At 34.4% G+C, this 19,617-nt stretch overlaps 1 protein-coding gene across 21 annotated transcripts in view; it reads left to right on the forward strand.

The window, feature by feature from the left end:
* Positions 1 to 19,617, forward strand: part of EPB41L2 (erythrocyte membrane protein band 4.1 like 2) — a 281,401-nt gene that overhangs the window by 85,956 nt on the left and 175,828 nt on the right. For 3 of the 21 annotated variants that reach the window (XM_031964268.1, XM_031964264.1, XM_031964265.1), the window contains exon 1: positions 15,557 to 15,719. The exons of 2 other annotated variants lie outside the window; for them this stretch is intronic. The gene's annotated coding sequence lies outside the window, so the exon portion shown is untranslated. Of the gene's footprint in view, positions 1 to 15,552; positions 15,720 to 19,617 lie in introns of those variants that run through there. 16 more of the 21 variants (XM_031964275.1, XM_031964276.1, XM_031964278.1 and 13 more) reach the window with 12 other exon arrangements.

Genomic DNA, 19,617 nt, shown 5'->3' on the forward strand with positions numbered 1-19,617 from the left:
GGATAGATTAGGCATTCTGGATGTTCCTTGGTAGAATAATGCAAAAATATACATTATAAATAACAAGAGAAAGAAGGGAAGAGAATAAATGTTTATATTATAAATATTTAATTATAAACCACCCAGCCCAGTATCTGGCACATAATAAGTGCTGTATAAATATTAACTGTTATGATAATAGTACCTACCATGTGCCATGCATTGTACCAAATATTGTATAAGAGTTATCTCATTTGATCCTCAAAACAACTCTCCGGTATAGATACTGTTATTACCTTTTGAGGAAACTGAAGCTAATAAATGTTAATTCCCAGGTCTAATAATGTTTGAGATCAAATTTGAACTTGGGTCCTCCTAACTCCAATCTCAGTGCTATATCCTCTGTGCCACCAATTGCTCAGAAGAAACCAAACTGAGTATGTGTAAAACTTCATATAGTTCCTGGCACACAATTGGTGCTTAATAAATGTTTATTGACTGACTGACTGACTTTGACAAGTTTGAGAAAGCAAGTTCACTGATTTTCTTTTGTTTTCACATTATAGTAATTTCTGGGAGGAAAAAAAAAACATTCCTATTATCCCTCCTCCCAGCTTGTATCTTTCCTTGTGATAAATGAAATTAAGGCAGAATATGTTATATTGTGACTGTAAATGGCATTGCAGTCAGCATCCTGTCATCTGCCTTTCTGTAGTGATTAAGGAAGTACATTTCATCGGTTCTCCATAGCCTCTAGTGATTTCTCAATTATTCAGAGTTTGACTTCCTCTTAGTGATTTTTTCATTTACATTGTTAGAATCATGGGGTATATTTTTTCACTTCTTATTTCACACTGACTGCATCAATTCATAGAAATATTCTTCTTGCTTTCTCCATTTCTTTTATTTTCTCTTCATATACCAAATAACAATCTATTACGTTAATATACTGTGACTTCCTGAGGAAGTAAAAAACAAACAGATATTCAATATAGACCAAAATATTTCTAGAGCTACTTTTTGTAGCAACAAGCAAACAGAATAAACTTCGAAACAAAGTGGATACTTTAGGAGTATAGTACTTTTGGATTGGGAGATGATTCAAAAAGACTGATATACATGAATATAGTAGAGTATTATATAGTAAAAATGTCAAAAATATGAGAAATTCAGAGATACAGGGAAGATCTGAGTGAACTGGTACCTTATCCTCTGTAGTAATATTTTTGGATTAAAGGGTATGAAAATGTTATTTTTCTTGTTTAATTGCAAATTAATATCCACAATGTTTGGACAAGTTCACATTTCTGTCAGCAATGCTTTGGTATGTCTCCCTTACCAAAGCAATTCCAGTGTTGTTCCCTGTTTCCATCTTCATAAATATTTATTGGTTGATTTGACATTGAAATATTCCCAAACTTTTCCTAGAAACAAAGCACCCTCTTTTAAAACACCAACCTATTTCTTTTGATGTTTAATGAGTGTGAATCAGGGCCCAGTAAGTCAATTGATTAGCAATTTATAAAGTGCCTACCATTGCTTTTGAAGAATCAAGTTGAGGATCCACCCAGAGGGCAATAGTAGTGGATTTGAGCTGGCCAATATGAATAGCATGTACATCATTATTATCTTTGAAATATCAAGGACATTTTGAGGAAGGCCAAGATTTTAGTGGAAACCCTTGTAGTGAATTTATGAGAAGATATAGAGCAGGGTCTAAAATGTAAGAGCATTTGTGTATCCATTATGAATCTTCTGTATTATTAGAATGGATGGAGACAAAGTTTGTCTTGAAAAATTGTCTAATAATTAGAATTGTATTTAATTTGTTTTCAGTTCTCAATTATATCTCTCTCTCCAGCTCCTTCCACACCCATTAAGAAAGCAAGAAATATGATACCTTTTATAATATATGAAGTCACACAAAACATATTTCTACTTTAAAAAATATTTTCAAGTCTGGATATGGTTGGATCCTCCTCATTACTGTGTGGTACAGCATTTAATAAAAAAAAAGCTGGAGAGATATCTAGAAGCAAAGCAAAGTTTATTATACGATCTCCCGAGATCGGTCGTCCCACATGTCAAGCAGACAATCGAAGGGAGGAAGCACCGTAAGGGGCAGGGTCAACACTTTTTATCCCTAACGCAAATACCCCCTTCCACCACTGACCCTCATCCTTATTGGCTGAGGATCTTACATTCTAAACTCGGGAACTACCCAAGAAATTGAACTTGACCAATAAGTACATAGTTGCCCATATTTGACCTAAACAGAAAGACCACTGATGTCATAGGAGGATAACAAGGGGACTTAAGTATGCCCTTAGGGGATAGCAGGGAGGGAACTTAAGTATGCCCTTGACTTGATGCTTAAAGTCCTTCAGGCCTACTCAAACTTTGAAATAGATGAAGCCTTACTCGATTTTCACAACTGTCTTGAAAGATCTCACCTCATCTTGTTCATTACTAATTTTTGAGAAGATACTGAATGTCCATGTATTCTCATTCTCACTTGTTCCATATATTGACTCAATTACCATATAATCTTGTTTTTGCCTTTTATAACATTTTTATTTACTACTTTTACACTCTTAATTTGCACTCTTGTTCAGTACCATATCATCCCTCACCTGGACTATTGTAGTAAGCTCCTCATTGTTCTTCCTGCCCTTATTTTCTCTACATTTCAGACCATCCTCCACATAGTTGCCTGAGTGAATTTCCAGTAGGCTAGATCTGACTTGTCACCCTCTTCCTGCTATCAACAAATGTTAGTGGCACCATATTGCATACTTTAGGATCAAATATAAACTCTTGTGTTTGGCATTTGAATTTTTCCACAACCATTCTCTTTGTTATATTTGTAGTCTTCTTATTCTTAACTCCCCTGCAGATATTCTGTTGTCCAGCTACATCAGTCAATCTGCTGGTGCTCAAACTAACTTTTTAATTTCAAATTTTCACCCATTACATACTGTCTCCTTTTCCTAATAGGTGTACTCTTCGCACCTCTACCTTCTTAATTCCTTGCATTTTCTTTCTAAATTTTTTTTAAACTTAGTATTTTATTTTTCCCCAGTTACATGTAAAAACAATTTTTAACATTAGTTTTTAAAACTTTGAGTTCCATATCTTCCTTAAAGGAAGGAAACTTCATTCTCATTGAGAATGCAAGCAATTCAACATAGGCATATGAAGTCATCTGCATTGTTTCAAGATTTAGTTTAAATATCACATCTGATGGAGGCCTTTCCTTATCTCTCCTTCCATCTTTCCATTCTATTTTCCTTCTTGTCTATTTAGTTTCAGGGACTGTTTTATTTCTCCCCTCTTTTTCTTTGTATATCCTTTGTTTAGCACAATACCTGACACATAGTAAGCACTTCATGAATGCTTATTAGTTGATTTCGCCACATTGTGATGCAGATTCTTTAGGTTGGCCTAAGTGACTGCTGATTTCTGTTTCAACTCAGATTTTTCTTTTCAGGGTTTGAGAGTGAAATGTTAGAATTGTTTTTACTTTATTTTTCTCTTATGTTTTACAGATTTTTTTATTATCATCATCAACGGCAACAACAACAACAACAAACCCATTAACAAAGAACACACCAAATTTACTCAATAATTGACAAATTTGGTTGTATCTCTTACTAATTACCATAAGATTAAAATGGAAGAGAAGATTATTTTTGCAGAATCTTGAAAGCATAAAATGTATATTACTGGCTAGGTGAATTGTCATAGAGTCACAGGTGGGCTTCTGCCATTGTACAGATAGGGAAGCTGAGACCCAGAGAGACTGACACCCTAGTCGCTTTTCCCCTAGTCACATAGTTCCTAAGTGTCCAAAATGGATTTCAAATCTAGGTCTCTCCAGTACTTTATTACATTGGCTCTCAACTAGTCCAGTAAGCAAGATCTGGTTGGATGATGGAGATAGTAGGCATTCAGTGACAGGGAATGTTGAAATTTGGGGAAATGCTAAGGAAAAATAGGCTTAGCATCTTCCTCTATTCCTACATTCCCTGTCACTAGTTGCTTCAGAAAGTTCAGGAAGAAGATCCCAGGCAGTTACTGGTAGGAGGGAAAGTGTGTGCTAAGATGATTCTCCAATTCATCTTTCCCTTTCCTCATTGTCAGTATCTGTGTGGAGTGGAGTTTGTCCCCTAATTTGCTCAGTACCCTCAAATGTCCTATTGTGGTTACTACCTGAGATTAGGTATTTTCAGGAGAATGCTGGCAACCAACAGTAATAAAACAGCAAGAACTAATTCCTTGTCTAATGATAATAATTTTCTTATACTACATATCTTTGTAGGGGAAAATTACCTTAACAGCAAGAATAACTACTACAGTTAGTTTTGTCTCTTACAGCAACCTAACCAGAATTCCATATTTTATTTCCTCATTAAGCTTTAGCTGTGGGACTCATATTGCTAATGCCAATGTTCTTAATTCTCTTTTTTCTTATGTCTATATATTTGCTCATGAATATGGTATTATACAATTAGTTGTTTTTCTTTGCATGCTTATTTACTTGCTAATATAAGTGATGGTTTTGTAAGAAGGGAAAATGCTAAATGAAGACTTTTACAATAGATTCTTAGCAGTGTCACCTTTTGAAGAGATGATTATGTAATTTCCCCCCAGGAGATGGAAGAGGCAAAGATCACATATGGAGCCATATTTCTCTCCTTTAGTTAATGATGTGAGAATAGTATAACACGTACAGATGTGATGATATTGAAACAACATTGGGTAGTGTTGATATAAAGGCTTTCTTTGTTTAGTGGCTGAAAGGTCTTGGGGCATTATATGGTCCTAATAAAATATTTAATTGAACTTAAGTGAATACTTTGGCTTGCTACCAGATTAATCTTCCTAAAATCCTATTTCTGTCTTGTCGTTTTATCGAACAAGTTCTTTAATCTAGTTCTTTATTATCATTTAAAAGATAGGCTTCAGACTTCTTAATCTGACCCACAGTTGATTTTCATAACTCTCTCCTTCAGAAACTTCATCATCGTTAGCCATTTTGATTTATTGTTTCTTTATACAAATCATGACCTTTATACAAATCAGTTTTCATGTTGTACTCTTCATCATTTTGAACATCCTGCTCTTCACATACTTCAATTTATCTACTCTTAAAGGCCATCTTCATAAGCAGTTTTCTCCACAGAGCTTCATTCACCCTTGAAAATCTACTCTAATCTCACTTTTTTTGTGTGTGAACTATCATAGCACTTCTCACCCTGGTTATTATATTCTCAGCATTTATTTCTTTGTATTATTCTACTTGGGTGCCCCATGATATCATAAGGATGTATTTGGATTATTGAAGGCTGTGTAAGTGAAGCATAAACTTTAGCAGGGCCTACCTGCCAGACTAGAAGGCTGGGAATACAAGCCCAAAAACAATGTAAGAATGATGATGATGATGAAAATGATGATAAACTAGTTATCATTAGTGATCCAGCCTAACTAACTTTACAGACAGTTGCCCACAGTGTGATGAAATTTTCTAACATTCAACATGCCTTGTTTGTGGTTCTTAGGAGATTACATTCTAAGGACTGGTAGGGGACTTGCAAAAATGAGCTGTTGAAAAATATTATAGTAGCATTAGAAATTTATCAAGTCTCCATCCTCTTTAATTTGTTTTTTACTTCTAGATCTGTATTATTATCTTGAAACTTTCAAGTAACAGTAATACTACTAATTTTAAGAAAGACTATGTTTTTAATAGGTCACTGTGATCTGATAGTACCAATAAGAATTTCTGAAACTGGTCTGAAACTAAGGCTGCCAAATTCATTGTGTAATAAGTGGTAGTTAGCATACTGAATTGTTGATCTTTCCTTGTTGGCACAGAGATTTTACAGTTCAGCTTACCTAGTTTTTAGAAAATAGTCCAAGTGGGTCACTTACTAAGTAATTAAGTCTGATTTATTTCCTTCTATTGTATTTTTGTTAGCATCAGTTTTTGTTGGAAGAGGGAAAGAACTTTATACTTTTACTGAAAGAAACTTAATCTGGGAATGTTTGAGAATCTGTGACACCAGTCATAACCTGCAACTGTGCTGTACTCAATTTTTACATTTAGGATTATCAGGACCCAGATTTTGGAAAGATAATTGTGTGTCAGAAGGCACAGTGAAAATAAATCAGAGAAGTAGTTATTGGCTTAATCTTGACTGTGGAAGTAATATTTATATAGCAATGTTTATAGCTGTTTCTATAGAAACTTATTCAAGAGCACATCATTCGCAACATTTGGAGTTGCCTCTTAGTATGTTGGTACTGGGATAAATTTTCTTTTTTTTTTTATTATAACTTTTTATTTACAAGATATGTGCATGAGTAGTTTTCCAGCATTGACAGTTACAAGACCTTTTGTTCCAACTTTTCCCCTTCTTCCCTCCACCTCTTCCCCCAGATGGCAGGTTGACCAATACATGTTAACTATGTTAAAGTATAAGTTAAATACAGTATATGTATACATATCCATACAGTTATTTTGCTGTACAAAAAAGAATTGGACTTTGACATAGTGTACAATTAGCCTGTGAAGGAAATAAAAAATGTAGGCGGACAAAAATAGAAGCATTGGGAATTCAATGTAATGGTTCATAGTCATCTCCCAGAGTTCACTGGGTGTAGCTGGTTCAATTCATTACTACTCTATTGGAACTGATTTGGTTCATTTCATTGTTGAAGAGGGCCGCATACATCAGAATTGATCATCATATAGTATTGTTGATGTATATAATAATCTCCTGGTCCTGCTCATTTCACTCAGCATCAGTTCATGTAAGTCTTTCCAGGCCTCTCTAAAATCATCCTGCTGGTCATTTCTTACAGAACAATAATATTTCATAATATTCACATACCACATTTTATTCAGCCATTCTCCAATTGGTGGGCATCCACTCAGTTTCCAGTTTCTGGCCACTACAAACAGGGCTGCCACAAACATGGAATAAATTTTCTAATTTATAGTGGACTTACTTCATTACTTGAATTGATTTTGTTTCTTGTTTTTCTTGCTAATTTATAGTGATCTTAAGTTTGGACAAACTATCTGTATGGATTTGTCATGGTTTTATGGATCTAGATTGGATTAATTTAATGTAACTCAAGAGTTGTTTTTTTTAATTAAATTCTGCTAATCCAAATATAACTTATTACCTTTACAACTTGGACAATTTGATTTTAAGGAATTCCTTAAAATCTAATTATTTAGAACAATTTATTTTCAGGTTGTTTTTGTTTTGTTTTTAATGGACAATTTATTTAGATCAATTTATATTCAGGTTTTTTGTTTTGTTTTGTTTTCAATGGATCTCAAATTCTATTCTGTTTTTCTTTTTCCAAGTTTCATCTGCTCTCTTTTACCATTTGGCTGTGTTATAGTAACCATACAACTCACAAGTTCAGTTTTTTAAATGAAGCCAGAATTTGAGGAAGGAGAGTGTAGGCATCCACAAGACAGATACAAGGGACAGGGTGAGGAGGAAAGAGGGAGACATTACTCTTGTTTTGGCTGAAGAATTTTACTCTAAGGAGACAAATGCTCTTGGAACACTTAGAGCTGAAGTGGCAGATGTATTACAGCTGTGACCCTTTGGTTTTGTTCCAATGATAGTATTTGTGTGCGCTGTCAGGGAGCCTTAAAAGACCCACCCTGGAAGTGATTCAGTTTTATAAAGAGAGTTTTGTTTTTCTAAGGTTTCATGTGTTATCATGTGGTGGTAGTGATGTTGGTGATCCTCAGTCTCTAGTTTCTTAAATTGGCATTTTAATAAGATGCATGTTGCATGGGCTAAAAATATGATTATTATTTCTGTGTAAATTATATGAACCTGGGCTCCTGGCCAAGTCCTAAGTTATAAACCATAATGTGCAGCACATTCTACACACTGAAGGTAATCTCTGAATTACATTTATTATGTTATTTTGTTGATATTAAGGTCCATTTTTATAGTGCCTGGCACATAGTAGGTACTTAATAAAAGTTGATTGATTTCATTAGAATATTTAGATTAATCTTTTCTGAGATTTCATGTAATTAGTGTAGCAAATTCAGTGGTTCAGAAAATTTCATCCTAAATTTTAAGTGTTTCCCTCATCCCAAATTTAACATTTATGAAAAGAATTGTTCAGTTTAACATTGGATTTCTAAAGCTCAGAGCTATAGAGGTCATGTCATTCAGGCTATATCTGAACAAGATATCCCTTCATTAACATATTCAAAAATGATTATTTAACCTTTGCTATAATGTCTCTAATGATGGGGCAAAACCCCTCCCCAGACTTCCCCTTCCATTTGCACAACTCTTAATTATTTAAGAGATTTTAATTAGACTTGATTTTTTGCCTCTATAACCTTTGTCTGTTTCCTATTTCTGTCTTGGGGACCAAAAGAAGTTGTCTCTTTTCCAGTTAAATGAGATACAGTGCTGAGATACAGTGCCTACCACATAGTAAAGGCTTAATAAATGTTTGTTCCCTTTCCCCTTTTTCAAAGTGATAGAGCTTAAGATACTTGAAGAGAGCTATCAATGATGCTTCCTCTTTTGCTTTCTGTAAAACGAACATCCCTGGTATCTTTAACTGATATGGCATGATCTATGACCCATGTTCTAAGAGGTTTAATGAAATGGTTGTATTTACTTATTTACTCCTCCCCCACCCAACTTGTATTTTCATGCTAAAATTGGCAGATTGATGGGTATGCCACAAAAATTAAGGGAGAAATTCAAATGAAAAACCTGATGAGTTGAATGTATATTTTGTTATGTTGGGTCGCAGAAGAGGATTAAAGATTAAGGGTAAAGTAATATAATTTTTGAAAATTTCATTTCAAGTTTTTGGTTTAGGAAATAAGTTATCAACGTCCATGGCAAATGGACTAATTTATGGTTTAGGATTCCAGAATACAACTCTGAAAGATTTATGAAAAACTCTGTCCATCCTCAAAGAACTGATGGTGTCTGAGTATAGATTGAAGCATACTTTTAAAAAAGCTTATTTTTTAGAAGGTTTTGTTATTATTGTTGGTGTTATTTTCTTTAACAACATGACTAATTTGGAAATATGCTTTGCATGACTACACATGTATAGCCTAAATGGAATTGCTGACCTTCTTAGTAAAGAGGGTGGATGAAGAGGAAGGAAGAGAAAGAATTTGGAACTCATGAGTTTTAAAGTGGAATGTTAAAAATTGTTTTTACACATAATTTAAGAAAAAATAAAATACTAAGAATATAAATAATTTTAAAAATAGAATGTGGGGTCCTTTAGGATCCAGGGACTAACTTTTGCCTTTTTTGTACCATCAGCACTTAGCAAAGTACTTTGAAAATTGTAGGTACATAACAAATGCTTATTGGTTACTGACTGATCATCAAAGTGGCAAAATAGTTCAAGGAAAAGTAAGGGAGATTATGAGATAAGAATGAATAGGAGACTATGTAGGTAGATGGGACTGAAGAATAATTGTTAATAAAACTTTAATTTTTTCAACACTATACAGTGGCAAACAGCTATACATTGCTGGCTCCAGAAAGGGCATATTTAACTGTTAAATAAAAGTTTGCTAAATAAATATCTGTTGATTGCCATTTCTTAACTCATTACTATGTGTCAGATAACATGCTAAGTACTGGAGATAAAAAAAAAAATTGGCAAAAACAGTTCCTTAAAGAGCTTACATTCTAATGGGGGAGAAAATATAGAAGGTGTGGATTTGGGGGAAAAAAACACCCAAGGATTCTGAGATAGAAGAGTGAGGAAGGAGAGCATTCTAGGGAATATTTCAATAGTCTAGGCAAGAGGTGATGAGGTTACTTATAGTGGTGACTGTGTAGGGAGCCAATGGGGAGGTATCTTACTTAATAATGCGACTTGACAGCTGAATAGTTATGTGAGGCAAGTTATATGGGAATATCTATCTATCTATCTATCTATATATCATCCAAGGAATATTGATAAATCTGTGCAAATTCTTTATAAGTTGTGACAAAACAGCATATTTAGTATCATTTTTATTATGGGGGATGTATTTGTTCATCCTTTTGCTCATGTTGTATGTGTGTATATGTAAAACAAAGATCTTTGAATGCCTATTAATCTTTTAATTTTTGTCCGGTGAATTTTAAACATCTGGTATGGATCACAAGAGTTAGAAGATCCAGTTGTTTTAAATAATTGAAGAGAGATGGTGGAATATATAAACATTTGGAAAGTACAATGAAGACAGTTGTTTTTTTAGTTTACTTTTGTTTTGGAAATAGCCAATATGAAAATTTGTTTTGTTTGACTATACATTTTTATTTACAAGGGTTTTGTTTTACTTTATTTTTTTTTCAAAGAATTGGAGGGCAGGAAGGAAAGAAAATCTTTAATCTAAAAGATAAAATTAAGTAAAAGGAAGTACAAGGAGTAGCCTTTTTATTTATCACATTTGTTATTCTACAGTATCTTTCACTTGATTATACTTTTGCCCAACCACACATTCTTCTACATATATTTGCCCAAGTATATATTTTAAAAATGTGGTTTGGTGTTGATGAACATTTCTAGTTTTTTTAATGCAAGTATTTTTAAATTGGGGTTCTTGAACTTATTTAAAATATTTTGGTTACTGTGTCAACATGATTGGTTTTCTTTGTAGTCTCATATATTTTGTTTTATGCATTTAAAAACATTTTGAGAAGAGGTCTGTAGGCTTCACCAGAATGTAAAAGAAGTTTATGACCATCAAAAGGTTAAGAACTCTTGCTATAATTTTAGAGTGTAAGTGACCTTAGGGGTTTCTCAGTCCCTGCCAGTACAACAACAAGACTTTGTCAGGACCTTTCTTCCAAGCTGAAGAACCTTCTGGCAAAGTGTTGGGGAGGGACTGGATGTGTTCAGAGCATCTACCTGACCACCAAATTTGAAAGAGTTCATGACTTTGACCTAAGTCATGGAAGGAATGTTTCTGTGAAACCACAGATGTTCCAGGTATATTGTTGGTCAATTGTCCTTAGTGTATTTTTAAAGCTCAACTTTCTTGCAGCCCTTTCACTTCCTAATGAATAAAAAGTCATAGTTTTGGAGTTCTAATTCCATCAATGTTGTAGAACTTTTTAGCTTTAGATGATAAAGCATATATGAGTCTAGTAATATAGATATATAGTAATAAAACCCTAATTTTTCATATGGCTGTGTGCAGCTATGCAAATTAGAGGCTGGGAGAAATTTAACTGTGGGTTAACTGAAAATATTCAGTCAGTTGTACTGTAAGATGGTTGGTTACTAGGGAGGAGGATCAAGATTCTTCGAGCTCCTGACTGAGGACTTTTTTCCCCCACTGAATCTCAACTTCTGCTCTTTTTTCCATTCTATGAAATACAGAGGTGTTCTGAGATAATTCTTAGTAATATGCCTTGAAATTGTGATGTCAGTGCTTTTTTTCCTTTGTGGAATGGATAATTGCTTTTCAGATGGAGGCTTGATGAATAGAGGTGGGAAGTGTGAAGAGGAGGGAAGACTGAAAGAATCTCTGTCTTCCTAATTTTTCTCTTAGTGTCACTGATGACTTTTGTACTTACTCTAGCATTTTCCCAGAAATGGTCTGTGGGTTGAGAATGACCTAGCAGATTGCTGGTGACCCTCATCGTTCCCCTTTCCTGTTCCTGCCTTGTCTCTGTGTGCTACAAAATGGTGGGTGAATTAGAATGAATCAGAATAAAGAAATGCCAACCTTAAAATTTCCTATTGTAAACTGTGAAAACATTTTTACAGTTAAAGGTTCTGATAAAGGCCTCATTTCCAAAATATATAGGGAATTAACTCTAATTTATAAGAAATCAAGCCATTCTCCCATTGATAAAAAGTTCAAAGGATGTGAACAGACAATTCTCAGATGATGAAATTGAAACTATTTCTACTCATATGAAAGGGTGTTCCAAATCACTATTGATCAGAGAAATGCAAAATAAGACAACTCTGAGATACCACTACACACTTGTCAGATTGGCTAAGATGACAGGAAAAGATAATGACTAATGTTGGAGGGAATGGGGGAGAACTGGGACAATATTGCATTCTTGGTGGAATTGTGAATGGATCCAACCATTCTGGAGAGCATTTTGGAACTATGCTCAAAAAGTTATCAAACTGTGCATACCCTTTGATCCAGCAGTGTTACTACTGGGCTTGTATTCCAAAGAGATACTAAAGAAGGGAAAGGGACCTGTATGTGCCAAAATGTTTGTGGCAGCCCTGTTTGTAATGACTAGAAGCTGGAAAATGAATGGATGCCCATCAATTGGAGAATAGTTGGGTAAACTGTGGTATATGAATGTTATGGAATATTATTATTCTGTAAGAAATGACCAGCAAGATGAATTCAGAGAGGCTTGGAGAGACTTATATGAATTGATGCTAAGTGAAATGAGCAGAACCAGGAGATCATTATATACTTCAACAATAATACTGTATGAGGATGTATTCTGATGGAAGTGGATATCTTTGACAAAGAGAAGATCCAATTCAGTTCCAATTGATTAATGATGGATAGAAGCAGCTACACCCAGAGAAGGAACACTGGGAAATGAATGTGGACTACTTGCATTTTTGTTTTTCTTCTCGGGTTATTTTTTACCTTCAAAATCCAATTTTTCTTGTGCAACAAAAGAATTGTACGGATCCACACACATATTGTATCTAAGATATACTTTAACATGTTTAACATGTATAAGACTGCCTGCCATTTAAGGGAGGGGATGGAGGGAGGGAAGGGAAAAGTTGGAACAGAAGTGAGTGCCAGGGACAATGTTGTAAAAATTACCCATGCATATGTTCTATCAATAAAAGCTATAATTAAAAAAAATTTCCTATTGTAAGATTGAATGACTTGGAATCAGGAAGAATCATCTTTCTGCGTTCAAATTTGATCTCAGGTCACACTAGTTAAGTGATCCTGGGTAAGTCACTTAACCGTGTTTTCCTTACTTTTCTCATTTGGAAAATGAGCTAGAGAAGGAAATGTCAAACTACTTTGCCAAGAAAACGCCAAAAAGAGTCACAAAGAGTTGAATGTGACTGGAAAATGACTAATCTACAACACACCATATCAAAGAGAAAGGCAGTACTGCCTTTAAAAAAGGCAGTAGAGTTTATAGAGTCATAAGGGTAAGAAAACAGAATTAAGAAGAAAGAAAAGTACACATGGTAGAGTAAAAGATTGCCACCAATAAATAATTGATTCAGTGATAAATTGCTACTTAGTTATTTTGATACAATATATCTCATAACTTCATTTGAAATATGCTCTTGCTTTTTTATCATTCTGCTAAATTTGCCTTTCTCATTGCCTGCCACATTCTTTCTCTATGACTTGTTTTGTGGGACATCTTTTTTGCTTAAATATACAAAATAGTTCATTTGTGATAACCTTTTGCCTTTTATTTTGTAATTTTGTAAATATTCAGACAAAATGAGCCCTCTTCCCCATTTTAAAAGTTACAGTTTACTTCATCTTGGGCATTTTGCTTGTGATTTTTTTCTTTTTTGTAAAATCATTTTAAATAGAGCATTAGCCCTGAAGTCAGGAGGACCTGAGTTCAAATGTGATCTCACACACTTACCACTTCCTAGCTGTGTGACCTTGAGCAAATCACTTAACCCCAATTGCCTCAGCAAAAAAAAATAAATAAATAAACTTACCAGGTACATACTTCAGTGAAGTAGGCAGAGGTATATAGAAGAATTATTTTTAAACAAGAATGAAGTTATGCAAATTCAAATCTGAATATCTTATTGATGATGTAAAAATGTAATAGGACTTCTTGACGGAAAAAAAATACGTTTTGCTTCCTGAAATGTACCAGCAGAAGATTTTATAACATGTTAAAAGAGAAAATTAGTTATTTCTTAAGTCTTCTCTTATTTATGAGATAATAGGTTTGGAGAGCAAATTAAGTCCATCTCTTTTATTTTACAGATAAGGAGAATAAGGTTGAGAGAAGTTAAAATGATTTGTTTAAGGTCACAAAAGTAGTAAGTTACTGAGGTAGGAATTCAAACTCGGGTCTTTTGGACTTCCACATTTAGTGCTTTTATCTGCCTCAACCAAAGATTCTCTCCTCCCTAAAAATTGACTCCTCTTTTTTTCCTCTCCTTTTAATGGTAGTATATTTCCTTTGTTACAATCACATATCTACTTTTATTCAAATAGTCTTTAAGTTAGTATTAATTGATAGCAGTAGATTATATGTATCACCATTTACTTTTGATGTTATATATGTATATATATATATTATATATTTTATGCATAGTGGAAATATGGTGGATATACTCATACACACACATATATATATAGTGGAGATATCTATTGTGTGTATATGTAGAGTGGATGATATTTTAGACTTTGAGACTTTTTCACACTATGAGAGATCTTTGCTCTATAAAAATGACCTTTATGTGACTAAATTAATGTAAAAGTATTGTTTTTTATAGTAAGATGATTGATATGTATATGGTAGGTTAAAAAACAATTATTTAATTTAGAGGTTAAAATTGTTTCGACATCCAAGTGGTTCTTGTTAACACTGTGATATTAAAGTGTCTCATATGGTGGTATAGTAGTAAGGCAGTTGGGAATTAGCTACAGAATTTTAGGACAAGATCTTCGGGATGTTGGAAAACCATTATTTTGCAGACTAAGACAAGAGAAGCAAGGTGCCTTAAGTCACATAGCAAACTAGTATCAGAGACAAGGCTAGAACTTTGGGTTCTTGCCTCTGTTCAGTGTACTTTCTATAGGGAAGATCCAGGGGCCACTTTATTTATACCCATTGCTGCTGCCAGATGGTGAAATGTCTTTGATTGTCATCCTCCAGAAGCACAGTATCTTTCTGGGAGAAGTGAATGTGAATGAGCTGAGAGGAAGCGAATGGCTTATAGCCCACTAGTGGTGATGGTGGGAGTTTGTCCTAGACTTGTATAAAGCAACTAGAAAGCATTTTCTCAGCAAAAATGAGCTGTTTAATGACTAGAACCCCTCTTCCCCCCCCCCCAGTTATTGGTCTGCTATCCTGCATACCACAGAAGTAATCACAAATTTCTTTTTAAGTATCTTTTAAAAAATCAAAGTGGCAGAAAATTGATTTAGTGCCATTATCAAAAACTACCCTCCTCTGTATGTTATAAGGTGGTACGTAAATAGATGAAGTCCATTATTGTGGAGAATGAGGATGTGAAAGATGATTAGATAGTACCTTATTTACACATATTCATGGCTATAGGGTACATTTAAGGAACTAAAACAACTCTCCCCCCTTCAAAAAAATAAAACAAAGAACAAGAAAAGAAGCTGAACGACCCTCCATACTCACCCAAACAAATCAGAAAAAATTCCCTGCTGTAGTAAAATACATTACCCTTGAAAGGGGACACAGTTGTCCCATTCCAGCTGCCAGTGTTTTAGCTAACAGAAGTGATAACAGGAAAAGAGTGCTCTTTTGGACCCATGTGAATTTCCTTGCTGAGGAATGAAATGAATTGGAAGCAAGCTGGGGTTTTCCACTGAGCATGCCCTTCTCCAGCAGTGTCAGGGTTTGGGTGGGGTCTGTTGAGTTCATTAAGCTTTTCAAAGAGACTGCTGGATTTCCATCGGCTTGCCACAGTCCTCTAATAACAGGGAACAGCAGACAACTGACTTGATGTGCAAAAATAAAAACCACGTATGTATCTTTGAAGGGGAAATTTCTTTTAGAGGAAATTACTTTTGGAAGGTCTTCCTTTAGGAAGGAAGTTTGTTAAGGGAATTTGAATCAATACCCAGAAGGCTTTATAATATTGTCTTTAGCCCAGGGTAGATCAGAAGGGGGTGCGTTTTGTTTAATGGGAGAGTAGGTAAACATCTTGGTGGTGTAGGTCTGTTTGAACAGTTTTTATTATGTTTTACCATTCCTTTAGAAGCCAAAGTTATTTCATGCCACCTGTATGTGTGTAGATACAGATGGTAAATTTTTACTAAGTTGCTTTTAGGTATAGCAATCTTATGAAGTTTGATAAATAGTATATGAATGGGAATAACCTATCTGTTTACTTTATATGTTTTGTTTGCCATTTTGCAGTTGATTTTTCTTATGAATCTCATAAGTCATATTAAAAATATAGTACTTCCCGACCTCAACAGGTTTACTAAACATGTGCTGCCTTATAGAAAGTTTCTCTTTTTATTTTGCTTTAGATGAAAGGGGTGGGGAAGCAAATCCACAATAGCCAAACTGGGCTTTATGGTTATCTAAAACACTAGACAATAGCTCATTCAACTTTCAATCTAGCATACTAGTGACAATTATCAGTAACATCGGAGTGGATGTTTTAGGGTTGGGTATTTGTCACACAATAAGTGGGAAATGGGGTTTATTCTACCCTTGTACTTTCATTACTGAATTTCTAGTCTGTTCTTGATGAAGAAGCATGAATGCTATTTCTTTCCTTCAAGCTTGATCTCCCAAAATCTATAAGAGAGTTCGCTTGATTTCTGGAACTCTTGTCTGCATTTTATTTACGAATTCCATCTATATGACAGCCTTACTGTCATAGAGCCACATGTTGATAATTGTCTTCTTATCAAGACTGAAAGCACAACTCTTGCTGTGTTATATATATGTATATATACGGTTACTACCTGGGACATTGTTTATTGTTGTCACGGTAGGGATTTCTCCTGCACTGCTAAAATAATTATTGTTATTTTGTCTATGTATGTGGGAAGGAATTGAAGTCTTCCACATTTTTCTCTGATGATTGCCTATATGCTGGAATGAGTGATTCTCTGGGTTAGGGACTTTTAAAAATGATATCTCTGCTGACTGCAAAGCCAGCCCCCCAAAAGGTCTGTTGTTAGAATTCATATTGTATGAACATGTGCTAATTACACAGTGCTTTGCTGATCAGTAATATAATCTAGGACTGAGGACCTGATAAAGGGGATAGAAAGCTTGAGTTCTCTTGTCTTTGACATTCCAAGTTTTACTTGAGCCTTGAAAAGTTGGAGCCACTATCATTTAATAGATGTCTTTCGACTGCTACAAACCACAATTGTGTCATCCTTTATGACTTCCCCTCAAGAAGGATTCTGTTCTAGTTTTCTGAAGTGTCAACCAAACCTTATATACAAGTATTGCAAGGGAATTCCTTTGGCTATTCTAGTTACTAGAAGGTACTCAAGGTAGTTAAAGGTTGCTTTAGCATCAATAAGGTAATGTTGTAGTAGTGTTTCATTTCATTTTATTTTCCAAGTGCAAGGATGGAGAGAGCCCCTTGGGCATTCCAGATATGATATGTGTAATTTCATTACAATTATGGTGTTAACTTTCCTGCTAAGGAAAATTGCTGTTACCATTTTCAGACTTTGGAAGAAGATAACAATAGCACTCTTGTGGCACCATCTGCTGACTGACCAATGGTGTGGCATTAATATAGGAATCATCTCATCTTGAGGCACCAAGCTATAAGTTAAATTTGCATATTAATCTAGAACAAAAATTTTTTTTCTTGTCGTCATGAACCCCTTTTTTCCTAAGAATCCCTTCTCACAACAGTGTTTTTAAATGTATAAAATAAAATACAGAGGATTACAGAGGAAACCAGTTATATTGACATAAAGATGTGTTATTTTTCCCTATTCAAGTTCAAGGACCCTCTGAAATCTATCCATGCACCCTAAAGTGTTTTAATCTGAAAGAATTTGGCTTTGAACCTTAGCAAACTTTTATTTATTTGCTATTCCTTTAATTCCAAATCTCATTTAAATCCTCGGAAGAGAATTGGCAAAGATGATAAAGTTTAAAAAAGTGAATTGTTTTCTTAACATTACTGAGGCATTAATGCCCATTCACATGAGCTCCTGAGCTTAGGTAGCAGAGCATTTGGAAGCTTGAGATCTGTTGAGCTCTATTCAGCCTGGCAGACTTGTCATAGTGTGGGAAGTTGATTGGCTCTGACAGCCTTTTGTCATATGACCTCTTAAATTGTTGACTCTGCAGTTAGTACACTTATCCAATGCAGTTAACCTTGATGGATTTGTAGGGGGTTTGGAGAGGACCTTGTTAGCTACTACTAATGTTTATGAACTGTAGTATTTTAGATTTGAATTCAAACTGACATAGTGTGCTGCATTTTGTATTTTTGTTAACATGTTGTCATCTTGAGTGAATTGATGTTTCCTCTACTAAAATCCTACTTCCAGACCTCCTTGTGCTATAGAGCTGATTCTGTGTTCCTAAAGGCTATACCAGTAGATCTCAGGTTCTGGCAAACATCCAACTAAAAAAGACTCTTAAGAATCTAAAGACAATCTATATCTGTCATTCAAGCCTACTGTCTGTCTATGTCACCAGCCAAGCTAAGTTAGGGAGATGCTTATCTCTAGTTGGCTATTGGAGGATGGATATTTGTACCAAGTCATTGATCCTGAGCAGTTATTTGATCTGTCTTGATTTCAGGTTTCCTCATCTGTGAAATGAGGGGGGTTAGAGAGTAAATTTTGAGGTACCTTCTAACTCTAAATTTGTTATTTTGTAACACTATGATATGGAAGTTGTGATCTATGTCAGTAACAAGGAGTACTCATACAGATAGAGCCCCATTGTTTTTTGAGTATGTTTTAAATACTTTAATTCATATGCCCTGTCCCTAGCAATTTCCCTAATTTGTTTTATTTTGGACAGTGAAATAATATGGATCACTTTCAAGTCTATCTAATTCTACAAGTTAATTTTTAAATATGTAATTGGCTGATAGGGCAGCTATTTGGTACAGGATAGAGCTTCAGGACTATAGTGAGGAAGAGTTGAGTCCAAATTGCATCTCACTTACTAGCTATGTGACTCTGGGCAAGTCACTTAACTCTATTTATCTCAGTTTCCTTATCTGTAAAATGACCTAGAGAAAGAAATGGCAAACCACTCGACTCTCTTTATCAAGTAAATCCCAAATGGGGTCAGGAAAAGTTGGATATGACTGAAACCACTGAACAACAGCAACAACAACAAAAATTGGCTGATGCCTTTATTTGTTCATTATTTCAATTATTTACACATATATTCTAGAATTTATTAACTCTTTCCTCCACTCCACTTGTTCCGCTTTTCTAGTAAATAATAAAAAACAAGAACCCCAAAACAAAACAAAGCTTTCATACCACATAGTCCAGCAAAACTAATTCCCACATTGGATAATTCTCAAAATTTATGTCTTATTCCAAATTATAAATCTATTCCCTTTTTGGAAGGAGGCGAGTAGTGTGTTTTGATTTTAATAGTTGTATTGCTCAGTCTTATAAAGTTGCTTTTCTCTATAATTTCATGGGAATTTTATAAATTGTTCTTTTCCCTTGCTCTTCTCATTTGGCTATATACTTCAGTTTATGAAAGTTTTCCCAGTTTCCTCAGAAATAGTTCATTTTATCATTTCCCACAGAATAATAATGTTCTGTTAGATTTGTATATTATAATCTGCTTATCCATTCACTAATAGGTGATCCCTCTATTATTTTCCAAATTTTGAGGCTCATCAAAAGAGTCACTATAACTATTTTTGTATATGTATAGTTTCTTTTTTGACATA

The sequence above is a fragment of the Sarcophilus harrisii genome, chromosome 4 (assembly GCF_902635505.1).
Source record: "Sarcophilus harrisii chromosome 4, mSarHar1.11, whole genome shotgun sequence".
NCBI classification, from domain to species: Eukaryota; Metazoa; Chordata; class Mammalia; order Dasyuromorphia; family Dasyuridae; genus Sarcophilus; species Sarcophilus harrisii.